Source organism: Osmia bicornis, chromosome 8, assembly GCF_907164935.1.
Source record: "Osmia bicornis bicornis chromosome 8, iOsmBic2.1, whole genome shotgun sequence".
Taxonomy (NCBI): Eukaryota; Metazoa; Arthropoda; class Insecta; order Hymenoptera; family Megachilidae; genus Osmia; species Osmia bicornis.
In genome coordinates, this window is record NC_060223.1 from 7201816 (window position 1) to 7216898 (window position 15083).

Consider the following 15083-nt stretch of genomic DNA (forward strand, 5'->3'; position numbering starts at 1 on the left):
CTCGAAGGGGCCCCGTGACGCGAGAGACGCGGCAAGTGGAAGGCTTTATTGCTAGAGCTGCATAGTCATGGATCGGAAAACGAGGGAGACGAGCCACGAGGTGGCGGAAAATAGTTACAAAACATGGGGGGGTCGTAGAGGGAGGAAAAAATAGCTTCCGACAGTGGGGGTCCAAGGCGAGAGTGTGAAAATATTCCAAGGGGCCCCTTTCTCCCTTTAATGTCTCGCAGGAATATCCATAGGGAGACGAAAAAGATTAAGTATCCCTTGCTCAGGGTGCACGTGGATCGTTTCTCGTTAGATGCGTCACTCTCTCGAGGCTTGTCGATATTAATGTATGGATATAAGGTGCGTGCTACGGGGTAATGCATGTCGAACAAAAGGATCTCGTTAGCAACAGGGCTCGATTTATCGTACACTATCGCTCAAAAGTATCTGCGCGTGATTAAACGTGCGAGAATACAATAATATTTCATTTGTTATAAAACAAGGATAAAGCATAGAGTTCTAATATTTTTCTGACTCACTGTCGTTCCAGTGTTTTCGTCTGGGATTTAATTGCTTTTGCTGTTTCGAAAGGTGTCAGCATTATGGTTATGGTGTTATGATTTACGAGAACGTTACGGTGTTTAATATTCTTCGGTTTGGGAACGGAGGGCTGCGGTTATGGGGTGTGGATGAATTCAAAGAAATTCGTTCTGCGGCCTCGATTTGTTTTCGTAACACCTACCCCTAACTTATGGGATCCTTCGGTTTCACCTGTGTTAATGTTCTACTACTGAATCGCATAAATTTTCACCTTCTTATTTCCTGATGTTTCGAACGTTCCGAAAACCACCCCTTCGAGAAGTCACGCGAAGATGTTTCGATAAAAAATGAAATTTGTAATTCGTACAGTGAGAAATGAAATTGTAGAGGAGACGGGATCGATCGTAAGGGCATTCCTCGAAAGGGAGACCCGCACCCCCCGGTCGAATTGCACAATGCAAAAATCCCCAGCGAATCGGACACGAACCCCGGGGGAGATGTTTCGTGCTGGACTTGCACGCGGGGAATTAGATTAAAAACATTAAAGCCACCCCCTTCTGTGCCCTTCGGTTAAGAGACAGAGATGGAAAGCAATGCGTATCTTCGCGCCACTAGTCATTTCGTGATTACCCTTGCGTCGAATGCTCGCTGGACCGCGAAACGAAATTAGACTTCTAATAATACGCAGGATTTAAAGTTGCCGTTGGACGAACAACAGATGCGCCATTTCGATCCGCCTCCACTCTGTGGGAAACGCGATTAACCGTTTCGATGGATGCTTCGAATAAATGTTGCGGATAAACATCGTCCCTGTTGGATACTTTTTCTTTCTTTCTTTTCTTTATGGGCTGGCTAATTGATTAAATTTTTAAAATACACACTGTCGGTTCTGATGAAGGGGTAGACGAATATACTAATTAAGAGGGGTGTATGGGTAGCTCAAAAATTCATGCGGTACCCGGATGATTATTTTTTAGAATATGTAGAATTAGGGGTGAAATTTGCGATATATTATTTTTTAGTGTATTATTAACAGCAATTAATTAGATACTACACATAGAACAATCTTGCCGTCCACACTGCTCTGTTTTCCATATTTCCTGGCCAAGTCAATTTCTAATCTCCAATACGATCAACGCTCACCCGTCACATCCCTTTTTCCTCTTCATTAGCATACTAATTGCGAGCAAAGTTCTACCCGGCGATTTATCGGGCCGCTGGTGTATCACCGATAAAACGTCCACCAGGCCCAACCGATTATGTCCGTGCGAACGTTTCACGACACCCTTCGGTAACACCCCCTCGCTTCGGCTCGCTATCGCGAATTCAATGTTCGCTGCCCTTCGACACCACGGAAACAGTTCACTCTAATGGGCGGAAGTGCCGGACGGGTTAGGGTCGATTTATACTGTCAAGGCACGTTCGAACGAAGACACCGTATAAGGTGATACAAAATTTCTTTTTTACCATTTCGTTTTCAATTAATATTCGAGGTTCTTCTGTTCGAAAAAATGGAATTTGAAATTTGCTATTTCAAGCTTGTTCGGAAAATGTTACCTGGCTACTCTGCGAGAAGGTCGAGCATGTAAATTAATCACATCACCCAACTCATTAGCAATAATTCAATACGCCCAGTTGTGGGCCCTGTTGCATAATTGATTGTATAGAACGGCGCATATGTAATCGGGGGTTTCACTGCTGATCGTATTAGCCATAACCCACGATAATCTAACGTATTAGGCGGAGATTGGCAGATAGGAAGGTAAAACAGATAAATCCGTTCATTAAAGATCGCTTTAAATTCTGGGAAAAATCTCAATCGACTGGCATTCAAATTATTCCAATATAGAAATCATATAATTTCTTCCAAACGATACAAGACAAAGGCACGAGAACAAATAGCGGTACGAAGAAACGTAACTCACTACGCGAGACACAATTAGTACCAATAGGCTGTGGATTGAAGTCGCATCGATCAAAAACCGAGCTCGCAACTCAAAGGAGCGAAATAAAAAAAGAAACAAGCGAGGAACAAAGCGTCACAAATCACGTCAGACCGAATCGACTTTAAACACCGAGAGACACAAAGCTCGAGATCGAACGAGGCCAGGAATAGGAAGGCCCTGGTCTAAGGAGAAGGAACAATGGAACGATCGAGATCCCCTGTACAGATACGATTCTATAGGAATCGATCAATGCGAAGGAGTTAGATATCCTCCTTCTCCTCCTCGCGGAGGTAAGCTGAAAAGGTTGACGCGTAACTCGGTGCACGCGTTGTCCACCCACGCAGTACCCATGGACCACCATGGAGGTGAAGGCGCGAAGGTTGCCGGAGGTGGTACGCTTTCCGACTGGAAAGCAGCCACCTTTCGAAATCACTTAAACTGATTAGGCTGCGAACTCGGTCGACGGGGTGGCTGGTGATTTACGACGGTCTGGCAATTTTGCGTTTCAGATCGCGCTCGTTACACGCTCCTCGTAAAACAGCACGCGCCACCGTTCCAGCTTGCTTAAAACCCTTTCGTTACCGAGCGATTTCCATTGAAGATCATCCATTAAATAAGCAACCGAAGATTATATTTTACGGTTCCTAATAATAGAACTACCGAGGCTCTTATGTGTCTCTGAATTCAATTATCGTTTCGCAAAGTTCGATTGAAATTTGTTTTCTAAATCTTCAAAGGGATTACAATCGTTTTTCACTCGCTTCTGTTGAAGCTACTAAAAGCTGCACGAAATTCCATGAATTCGCCTCCGATTCATATGGATGAACGACGAAGCTGGAAAGAACGAGCAGAGGAAACCGTTCGAACGGATCTATCTCGCAATTACGCGATTCGGAATGAATATTAAAAGCTACGTTTCCCAGACGATCGGATTGATCGCGGAATTGAGTAAACTCAATTACGCCGATTAATCATTTGCTCGGCTCGAGCTCGACCGTTTTAATATCGGCCAGCCGGTGTAATGAGGCCGGTATTAAAGTTAATGGCGACACCTCGCGAGACGGACGAGACAGATCGAAGAGTTCGCTAACTGACAGCTTGTTCTTCGTTACTCGTTTATCAGCCTACCTTCTCCAGCTTTCGACCAATAAATCAGCATATCGGTGACTGAAACCAGTTCCACGATCGTGTCGAGCTGTTCATTTGCTTTTTTTCCCTTCGCTTCGAGGAAGAAATTTTATCATTTAACCCTTTTCAGATTAAGGAAACGATCAAACTCTGAATATTCGTGAAAATTTCTCTTTTCAACTAAAGTAGACACATTTTATTTTGCATATTTTATGTAAAAATTTAATTTAAAGTTTTAAAATATTGCATTTATATTATAAAAGGAAAATCACAAAGATGTACAAGGATCATGTACATCCATAAACCTCAGTGTTTTCTACCACGTTTAAACCCACACCTGCCCACACCATAAGTACCAAGAGAAATTTCATTTCGCTTTAATTACCAGCGAAATAAAAGGGTTGCACGCGACACAATAAAACGAACACGAGTGTCTTTAAAAAAAAAAAAAGCGCCGCATTATTCTAGCGGAGCTGTCCAATTAACCCTAAGCAAACCACGTCGCAGGCAAGCATTTAACCTCCTTCTCGCCTAAACCGGAACTCTAGCCGGGCCGGAATGAAGCCGTAGAGCTGAACGCGTGCCCCATATAAAATAATATGGGACTAATTGGCTCGAGGAACGCTGGATTTCCGCGGTTTACCAAGCTCAAATTATTGAGCCACCGAAACAACTTATTTTACCTGCACGTACAGAATACGTTGAGAATATATGGCGAGGAACGTGTTCCACTTTCAAAACATGGATTATACTTAGATTTTTGGAGGAGGAATTTTCTTCTTTTTTATTTTAATATATTAATTATTACGTCAGTGATGATTTTGAAAGGGGCTGTTATAGGCAATGAAACACAAAGATGATTTATTTGTAATTTCTTGCAATTGAAAATCTTCTTAAACAAATTTATATTAATGTACCATACATGGTATTTTGTGATATTTTTATGTCACGAAATTATATCAGACTTAATATGCAGAAACCAATCAATAGATTCAAAAGCAAAATACCTATCGTCATTTCTAAACCTCTCCCCTTTTAGTCGCCTCTTACGACAGGCAGAGGATACCGTGGCTGTATTCTAAACCCCCCAGCCACAGGGGGAAACATTTATTATAAAATTATATAAACAAATAAAGTGGGTTATTATATTCTCCATCTGTCTTCAATTTCCTGAAAGTAATCTCGTATCAAAGAACCAATTGATCGATGACCAACAGTTTGACATCATCCAATATCGTTCATCCCCCTGAAAAGGGCGTCGATCAAAATCATCGATCCAAAAGGAAATAGGCACATAAGTTCGCGTTTCGACGGTTAACTTCACGGGACATTTGTCCCCAGCCGTCTTCATTTTCCACTCGCCATATCGGGATTAATGCTCGGCTTAAATGTTTGTTGGGCGCGCGTTTTGGCGCGCGGCAGCCGTGTCAAGTGATGGAATTAATCGTAGATGGATCCCTCGAGGGTGGTGCATGATTCACCAGGAACCGCATCGCGCCACACCCCGCCACAAAATGGTGTGCACGTTGCACACGATTGCGCGACACTAGGGTGCAGCTCGACACTACAGTTCTATATGTTTGCGTCCGCAGGATAGGGGTCGCATGATTGTGGGGGCAAGTTCGCAGGTGGGGCGAGGGTTGTTGTTGTTATTTGAGTTGTAGACAAATATGCTTCAACGTTCCTGCATTGTTTATAGAGTACATAGAATATTTTGTTATTTCTGTTATTTTGTAATTGTCAGAAAAACTTTCTAACACCTTGCATAAATAAATAAAATAACTTTTATTTTCAATTTTCTCTTAATTTATTGAGGATGAAGTTATTAATTTATTCTGTACAAAGCTGCACTGGGAAAAACAATTTTTAAAGGGTAGTTTATTTTATGAATGAAATATTAATTATTATTAGTACAGACAGTAACGATTTCTGCATTTAAAAAAATATGAGCCCTCAAATAGACAACCCCCTTTTACAAAGTCTGTTCAATCCACGAAGAAGGAATAATTCCATAGAAATAAAGAGAACTACCAATGCCACAAAGTGTTACAATCGTGTTGGCAGAAGACGAGCCATATTGCGCCCGCTTTTCCAACCACTATTATTTATGAAGCAACCCCCTCGGTGTAATAATCGCGTTGCAGCCCCCTGATCCGTTCCACGATCCCGTGCAGGGCCCCGTGTTACTACGTAACCGTGCCGAATCCCTTCCGATTATCATGCCAATATTGTCCCCGGCGTGTGATCGATGCTCTTACTGTTCGCGCAGATACCAGGATCCCTTGGAGACACGAGTGTGTCGGTAGCCATACGTGCACCGAACCACTCTGCACGTGTATGTGTGTAAATTCGACCACAGAGTATCGCAACATATGCTGCGTTACACATTCTGTCCGTACTGCGAGCAATTCCTCCGCATTTGCATCTTGCGTCAATCCCCCAACCCCCTATGAAATTCTTTTAATCCTTTGGATTGAGTTAGCTGTGGTGGTTGATGGAAGAGAAGGGTGGTTGACGATGGTCAGTTTTGGGGGAAACGTGGATTCGAGAGAAAGAAATGGGTCAAGATAAAAGGGAGGATTTGGGGATGCTGTGGATGGGTCAGTTTCGTGGATTCGATCTGGATTCCTTTTATAATATTTTGTAACATAGAAAGAAAAATATTATATTAATTTTCTAACAAGTGGAACATGATCGTATTCTGAATAATTATAATTGTACGTTCATTATCAGTTTTTTAACGCTGAATATATTTTATTCCTAATTGAAATTTCATTATTATTGATTTTAAACGAGTTCGCGAGTTTGATAACTTGTAAAATTAATTTCAATAGCAGGAAGTCTTTAATATTCTTATACCACCATAGTTAGTTGACCACGTTGTATCGTTCCACTTTGATCAGACACGCGGTTTCATATCCATAATTTTGCTAACTACCAGTTGGATAATGGATTACAAGGATAATGGACTACAAAGCTCCGATGTACTTTGTATTATTCAGAGCCTGCTCGTATTCGGAGATAATTTGATCTTCATTAAATTCAATGAAAACCTGCGAACCCGGTATCCTTTTTATTAAACCAGGTGTCCAATTTTAATCAAACGGTAAGAAGTATAAAATTATCTATATTTTGCGAATATTTGGACAGAATGCAATTTGTATTCGAGTATCTTCTATTCAATTCGAACCTCTCGCCGGAAACGTCAATACCTAATAAACCTGCCTCTCCAATTCTTTCTCTTCTTTCTCAAGAGGCAGCATCGACTTTCCATAAATTTCGATCGAGGCTAACGGAAGAAAGCAAACTGGAATCCTGTCGGCTCGATTCGCAGGACAAAGACAAAGAGCGTCATAGAAGACCCAGGGGTGTACTCGTGTCGTCGATTGATCTCACGTGTCGTTGTTTCGCGACGATCCTACGGGAGAATCCGTCGCGAACCACCCCTTCCCTGTTCACCCCTCGACGTCGCGGTAATTAATAATTATATCCGAGAAAGTAGCGACCGGTCGAAGTTATAATTACGCCAGGAACAATCAACAACTAGTAGAGTGGAACTGGTCGAAGGGGTGCGGGAGGGTTGAACGTCAGAATTCGAGGGAGGGGTTGAAGGAAACTCGTCTGGCAGTCTCTCGAGACACCGTACACCCAACTTGACAGGGAACTTTATTCCTTGCAGTCTCCTGTCTCTCCTCCCTCTCTTTCCTCTTTTTTTCCTTCGTCCTTGTAGCTCCTTTTTATCGAAGGTCTCGGCCCTCGACTCGGGGCTGTCTTCTTTTCCGCTCATTCAGTTTATCCCGGCCTTTTCTCTTGGCCGACCGTGTTCCTGCTTCCGGCCACTTCATTCAACTGTGAAAGGAAAAGTTTCCAATGAAATAAGTAGCGAAGCGAAGCCCGGAGGATCATTATACCGGAGGAGCGAAGGGGGTGAGTTTCGCAGCTGGCTACTTTGTAATCGTTGCCTCGAAATCATCCGCTGGCTGACTCGACGCGTGCACCCTCTGTCCGTGTGTAATCCACCGACATGGATGGGGTAAAATGGGGTAATTAACCCCGGAGAGATTCTTCTCTTCGAAAAATTTCCCGTCCTCTCTTTTGGTTAACTTCTTTCGCCCGATACGATGCTCCTTCGTTCTAATTATCGTTAACTCTGGTTGAATCTTAATTCGGATCGAAAGGGAAATTTTTTGTTATCGAGATTGAAATTTTCCTTTCAAAATTTCTTAAAAATTTAAACAAGGTACACTGTTCTAGAACTTTGAATTAAGGGGAAGTCTAAGGGTGTCTCGACACACTACCAACATAAAAATTTCTATTCCACGTGCAAAAACCTTCGCCATCCATCGGAAAGTTAACAACCCCGTAGAAGCGGTTTAAAACATTCAACACCTCTACACGGGGGTAAAAGCGTAGTGTAAACCGACGAACAAAATACCCCTGGCTATTAGTTTAACAAGCGTTTATGAATATTTTCTTGCTGTCGGAGTAGGTCGGATCGATAGATCGTCGGGGGTCGCGTGATCAAGAGATCGGTGAATAATTTCTGAACTGGGTCTCCCGGACCCATATAACGTGTCTCGTTATTCAAGAATACGTACATACCGGCTGGTAATGGACGAAACGATGCGGTGGGTAGAGAATAAGAGAGAGGAAAGGCTTGAACTTATGCCTGGTGCATGCACACTAGGATTATTTGTGGCTCGCGTTACATTATCCTCATTTAGAATTCACGCTCCCCGGGCGTCTATCTGTTCCATGCATCTGCCGCATATTTTGCTCTTACGGGACGAGCCCATCGTTGTGTAAAGCTCTTACCCGAGAACCGTCCAAATCGAAAACGCTCGTTTCGCAGTGTTACGACAAAACGTTGCGAATCCGTGGCCAAGACGATGCCGGCCGCGTAATAGAGGCTGAGGTATTTTCGATGGGGCTATCGTTTTGTTTTATTCTATAAGAGGCACATAACTCTTGCTTCGTATCGTAGATAAAATTACGTGAAATTCAGAATGAAACGTTTATTCATTGAGATAACGCGAAAATAATAAAAAATGATGGGAAATAATTAGTGAAACTTTCTAAGCACTGCACGTGCATCGATATCGCGCGGATATCATCCGCGCTGACCGCAGCGGGATACAAAACGAAGAGGATCCGCTCTGCTTAACATTCAGCCCGACACGCTCGTTGATTGGCTATTAATTATCCGACCGACAAGAATAACGATTAACTTGGCGTATCGCGTGTTTGCTCGCCGCGCCCCCTCGATCCCCGTTCCGAATGCAACGCGGATCGATCGTGGATCAACGAAAGTGGCTGTACGTGTCGTAAATCAAACGCGTCTCGCTCGTAAATTCGGGCCAACTCATCGCTCGATCATCGATCCCTTCCGTCCCCGTCCCCGTCCCGTCGAGCCGCTTTCCAAGTTAAAGAGCCGGCCAACCACCGGATAAAAAGAAGAAACAAGACGAACTACCCTATAATTGAGAAGTTGCTAATTGATTCGGTGATGGATAGGGATTTTTAGCGAGCACCTGTGGCGTACAGGGAAAAAAACGAACAGACAGACGGGAATGCGTGTAGAACAGGGTCGAAGCAGCATCGAGATTGAGGATAAAGAGGCTTAATCGATTCGAGAAGCTTGTCGATAGGTTGTAGTTGAAGCTTAATATGGCTCCTCTTTGGACTAATTAAAGTTGACTTGGGAAAAATGTGTTAGAGTTGTAATTAGATTTTTGCAATTTTAGAAATTCGAGTAATATTTAAATGAACAATATACAATTTAGAAGATTAAAATAATATGAAATATAAAAGGGAATCAATAATTTTGTGATTTTTAATTCACAAAATTTTATTTTGAAATGAAATTTGCAAATTGTCAAGTTTCTTCAATAATTCTCAAAGAAGAAAAAAGGGAAAAATACTACAAACTAGTCTGACTACGGAAGCACAGTAAAGTGGCATGAAAGAAGCGGAAGAACGTAAGAGAAACGAAGTAAAAGGCGGGAACGTTTAAATCCATGCCCCTGTTCGGGAAATGGAATTTTTCCTTTTGCCCGATGTCTGAGGTTCCGCGACAAAGTCGACGGACTTGCAAACTGCACTCGAAACTGTCCCCGAAGTGGGCCGGAAGTAGGCGTAATTCAAGTTTCATGGCCGGAGGGACGGGTAATAGACGCGAATGGGGCAAGTTTCGCGTTGCAAGAAGTGGAAGCGTGCTTTCGCTCGTTTGTTGTACACTGAAGTGGCCCGACGGAAGAAAAGTATGCACAAAGGAGCATCGTCGAGCGGGTGGTTCTTCTTTTCGTTCTTCCTTTTTTTTTCTTTCCTCTCTCCCTTTCTTTCTGCCTTTTTGCCTCGACTCGAGTGTTCTACGAGCACGAAAGCAACGCTCGTTCGCTCGGTCTGCCTGCCACGGGCCATCGATGCACGCTCGCGGTTAATTTCATGCCCGAATAATGATCTAGAGGCTCGTTTGTTCTAGAGCGTTGTTCAAGCAAACTCTGCTTTTCTGTTTGTTAGCAATTTCGCGTAGCAAACGGCTTCTCCTCGTCACGGACGTTTATTCTTTAACCGTAGGCTCTTACATTTCTTGCGATTCTCTTTTCATTGCTCCTACTGTTTTAACAATCATTTAAGTAAGAATTAAAGATCACGCACGAAAGGTGAATTTCACTTTCCCGTATGATTATAGGATAAAGTTATCAAGGAATTACGGGTTTGAGACGATAGCATCTAGAGTAGAAAGCTGAAAATGTCTTGTAATCATAAACCACAATCGTGTCTCATTAAATTTCAAGTAAAATGTACGGGTAATTGCTTAAGTAGATAGTGTAAATTATGATTATCCTTGGGTAATATCAACGGCTGTTTCTTAGTAGTAGTTATTATTACTAGTTATTTATTTAATTTAAAATAATAATATTTAATTAAATAAATTTTGATAAAATAATATAACGTACCACTAAAAAAAATTCCACGTAAAACTAGCACGACTGTCATGCAGATTTAATTTCACCTGAGGGTGTCTGGGGCTCCCAAAATCATGACCCATCGCGATCAAAGGCATGTTCTCTTTATAACTGTGGTCACTCGGGTAGTCTATGATTCTGTATAAGGGATTCCATTTTGAAAAACAACCTCTCTAAACATTGAAAAGATTCATTCCGCTGTAAATGAAACAGCGAAATAATTCTCTGTTTAAAAAATATCAAAACATGACAAAATAAGAATCAGTTTTGAAGCTAACCCGAAATAATGAGAAGAGAGGAAATTTATTCGAGCATAAATTTTTCTGCTTTTCATCTGAAATATTTGTCAAGATACGAAATAATGAATAGAATTTTCCTGAGGGTTGATATCACGCGATAGAGTAATCGATTAATTCGAGTGAGTAATCGGCAAGAATATCCCGTAGAGGACCCGTTCTACTTTCGCGTAATGGCAGCGACGTATGATTGCTTCTTCTAAACGTTCCCCAGGGGGAGAAGGCATTACCAGTTATAACGTTCTCGTTGGAAATTGACCGCTTGAAAATTGGGTATTAAGACTGTGTAACGTCGCGTTGGACTAGCATGGGCTCGCATGGAATTTCTTATTAAAACCGCTACGAACAGCTAGAAATTTCCATCAGCTATAGAGTGCTGCAGGAAATTAGCAGCAAAACGATCCCTTTGCTTCGACGAAGTTCCAAGTAGAACGAGCTGCTAGTGCGTAAGTTTGCTTGCGAAAGGATGTAGTAAAAGTAACTGCATGATCTAAGGACATCAAACGGTTCACGGTGGAGTTAAGTTTCGTAGACGAGGTTTATGTACCGGGCTGATAATAAGGAAGAAGATGTACCCTATAAAATTATACGGTGATCGAAAGAAGTTTGTAAAACACGAATTTCAGAAACGCAGATGCTGTAATAAACTTTGTAGAAAAATAACACTTTTCTATCCGTTTATTTTTACAAATTTTATTTACAGCAAACACGGTTGGTTTATTCAATTCGAAACGAGATAATGAGAAACTACCGAAAAATTTTACCGCAAATGTCGCTTTTCGTACAATTCGCTCGTTTTCAACCTGGTTCTCTTAATAATCACGACGACGAAAAAGCGAGACTGAGCGACAACAGGTTACAAAATTATAAAAACCTAGCAGAAAAAAAGAAGCAAAAGGGAAATAGAGAAAACACTCGGTGCGCGAACACGCTTTCCTATTCATGAAACTGCAATTGCTCGCTGGGCAACAGGACCAGCGTGCCAACGAAACTGATGAGGTCGTTACGTTTAGCAGATTTGTTAAAATATTCGTCGCCAGGCTGTCGTTAATTATCGTCGCGAATTCGTGCAACGTCACTTCCGTTTTTATCCCCCTGTTGGGACACCGTTTTTCGCCATCGCAATATAACGTCCAATCGGTGAATGACTATTCGTTAACACACTGAATGCTGTTGGTGAAATATTGTTGAAAGCGTTTAAATTAAAGGAATGGTAATATTAGTAAAATGTAAAATATTAGAAATCGGTGAAAGATCAATAAAAATACATTATTAAAGGGTTAACCTTCGTATGGCGGACCATGGAGAGAGCCCCAATTTTAATTTAATTTACTATTTTCTATTATTCTCATTTTTTAAATTCTATTGTGTCCCTTTAAAAATTATTCTTCTACAAATTTAGGCCACGATTGACTTCGCCTTTAAAGAGTTAAGTGAAATTAGTCTTGTAAATCGAGGAAAATTCAACTACCTTCGTGATCGTGGTAGATAGAGAGGGAAGAGGGCGTATCGCCAATTACTTGATGGGGTTGTTGAAGCCGGAAATACGGTGGGTCATCAGCAGTTATGAAACGTCGTGTCACCGGTAACTATCGTAATATGCAGCAAGATTTGGCTAGCTACATACGACCGGGTACAATATAAATTTCCCTGTTAACGAGCTACCTCGTAACGACGGAACCCTTGAGCTACCATACTGCACGGTACACAAGCTGGCATCTAATAAACATACATATCGCTAATACACACAATAATATGGGTTGCTCCGACCTAGCCCCAGCACCTAGGTATAGACCTGTACCAGGCTTGTGTACCGATATACGTTACCTCCACCCATAGATGAGACCCCGTTCTCTGTGTAATCATGCCGGCTACAGAGTGGTTGGGAGAGCAATTTCGGAAGTCGTTGCCGGGAATAACCGGGTCCGCAAAGGAGTAGGTGAGGTCGCCTTTATTCGACCCAAAATCGAGGGACGGGTCGAGATTTCTTGTCGATAGAGAAGCCTCTTTGAGCATCGTTTATGTTCCCTCGTCGTTATTTCCGAGTTTGCGTACGTTCAGGGAAGGATATTAGAGTATATAACAATGCTTAACCGTAACGTTCGGTACTGAAATAAAATTACCTAAAACACGAAGCACACACAAAGCTATCCATTTCAGTCGTTCAATCTTAAAAAAAATCACCCGCATCTTCAGCGAGCCCCGACGCAAAACCGTGTACCTCGGAATCACAATCGCGATGTTTGACGCAATAAAATGCCCACACGAGCCCGGTCCGTCAGGTTAAAACGTCTAAAACAAGTCGGTACACGAAGAAACGGAGGCTGGTATTTTTCTACCGCGAACACGCGTACGTACGTTCCGCTACGAGAGGCAAGATAAATATCCCCCGCAAGCTGGAACGCGTTACACGGTAGCAAAGACGTCCAACGTTTTTCCTAGCCATCAGACGTACGCACACATACGAAATTGCCCGGTACAAAGACGCATTTAAGTCCGCGGCTACTACGTGGAGTCACGATACACGTTGTCTTTACGTTGCATTCGAGGCACGCCGCGCATCGAGATAATGACGGTCCAGCTTATTGAGAGATCGCAACCGAGCGTGTGTACCGCTTTACAAGCCACCATCGTCAGATATCGTGGTTGTGATTCGAGACGCGAGGCAATACGTTCAACGAGGTATCGATAGAACTACGTGCTTCGTGTTTTATGCGAGAGGGTAGTAGATGAACCACGACTAGGTGCATCGTACCGATATCATCGAGGCATTGTGCAACTTCTTAATTTTACGTTACATAAAGTTATACGAGTATCGTTTGAAAGAAATGATATTGGATTTCGCGTGAAGCTTAAGAAAACTCTCGTCGGAAGAGGTTGCATAAGTTTTTCAACTTGAAATAGTCATTTCAAGGTTCCCAAGCGAATGAATTTTCGAGACACCCTGTAGATTGTCTACGCGACAAGCAGGCGGCGCACCGGTTTCATTTAAACCCAGAAATTGGAATAAAAGCACAGCGCGACTCAATTAACCGCCGGCAAATATTTAATTACAAACGCAAATCTTGCTTGCTTCGGTTCTCCTTTGAGCTGGAATGGCCGGAACCGAGCCATTCAAACCAGCCACCGTCTGCCTGCACGCAGTTTCTCCTCAACTTTCCGTTCAATGCAACGAAGAAGAAGAAGAAGAGGGTGAAATAAGACGACCACCTACTTCAACCAGACACAATTTCTCTTTCTACGATTTGCCAACTGCTGCATTAATCCAATCGAGAATCGATGAGAATCTCCTCCTAAAAGATGAATGAATTCTGCTTGAAATTTTACTACCATCAATTAACCGCTAATTATTTCTTACCTAGAATGGGTTATTCAGGATGGGTTATTTTCTATTTTTCTTCGTTCAGTGTAATATTGAGATCGATGCTGGTCATATTTTCCGGAAACTACCACTTATCTCAAGGCACGTGATATGCATACCTATTTCCTCGCTTTTTTGGGTAGAAAATATCTACCATGGAAGGACTTTCAAATCTCGTACTTTGCTTTGAAAATAGGAGGCATCGATTCTTCGTCAACTGATTTACTTTTTTTCTACAATTTTTTTAGACTGCCTCGAAGATCAACTATTGAATTCTTTCAAGAATAATCAATTCGTGCATCGACGACACGTTTGAAACACCCTGTAGATAGTGGTTGCTCGTGCTAAGTGCATAGTTGAGAATTTTACACCGCAGTACCGGTTAGACGGGCTAGCCAGGCTCGATTGCGATTCCCTTTAGCCCGGCAGGTGCACAGCACCGCGTCAGGTAACTTACACCTATATTGGGACCGTTTTGGCCTCGTTTGCATCGCGCTGCCACGTTTACACGAGCTTCCAGTGTTCCACCTAGAGGCTCGTTACACCTGTTAACGTTACCATGGCGTGAGCTAGCAACCGACATACCAGTCTCATTGTAAAACACGCGAGGATGTCTTCCTGCTCTCCTTCATCGACGGGGAGAAATCGAATCGATTCAATGGGATTCCATCGGCAGCGGATTGTTAAATGGAAGACTCTGGTCCGACCACTTCGGGTACGGGGATTGGTACAAAGAAATCCTGATGACTCTGCTCGATTCTGGAACACTGCAAGAAATCTCACTTAGTACAGCAATTTCATGGTAGCGAAGGAATGTTGAAGGAATTTTGAAAAATTGTTTAACGAACGACATGGA

General features: G+C 42.5%; 1 protein-coding gene and 1 long non-coding RNA gene across 6 annotated transcripts in view; one reads left to right on the forward strand and one right to left on the reverse strand.

Moving 5' to 3' along the window:
- Positions 1-15083, forward strand: part of LOC114876876 (protein slit) — a 280937-nt gene that overhangs the window by 217344 nt on the left and 48510 nt on the right. The window lies entirely within an intron of this gene.
- LOC114876878 overlaps positions 5496-15083 on the reverse strand; it is a 49597-nt gene continuing 40009 nt past the window's right edge. Inside the window, exons 3-6 of one of the 2 annotated variants that reach the window (XR_003789461.2) lie at positions 14225-14994; positions 14081-14159; positions 7514-7762; positions 5496-7451 (exon numbers count right to left, since the gene is read on the reverse strand). This is a non-coding gene — a long non-coding RNA (uncharacterized LOC114876878). The remainder of the gene's footprint in view (positions 7452-7513; positions 7763-14080; positions 14160-14224; positions 14995-15083) is intronic. The other variant, XR_003789462.2, reaches the window with a different exon arrangement.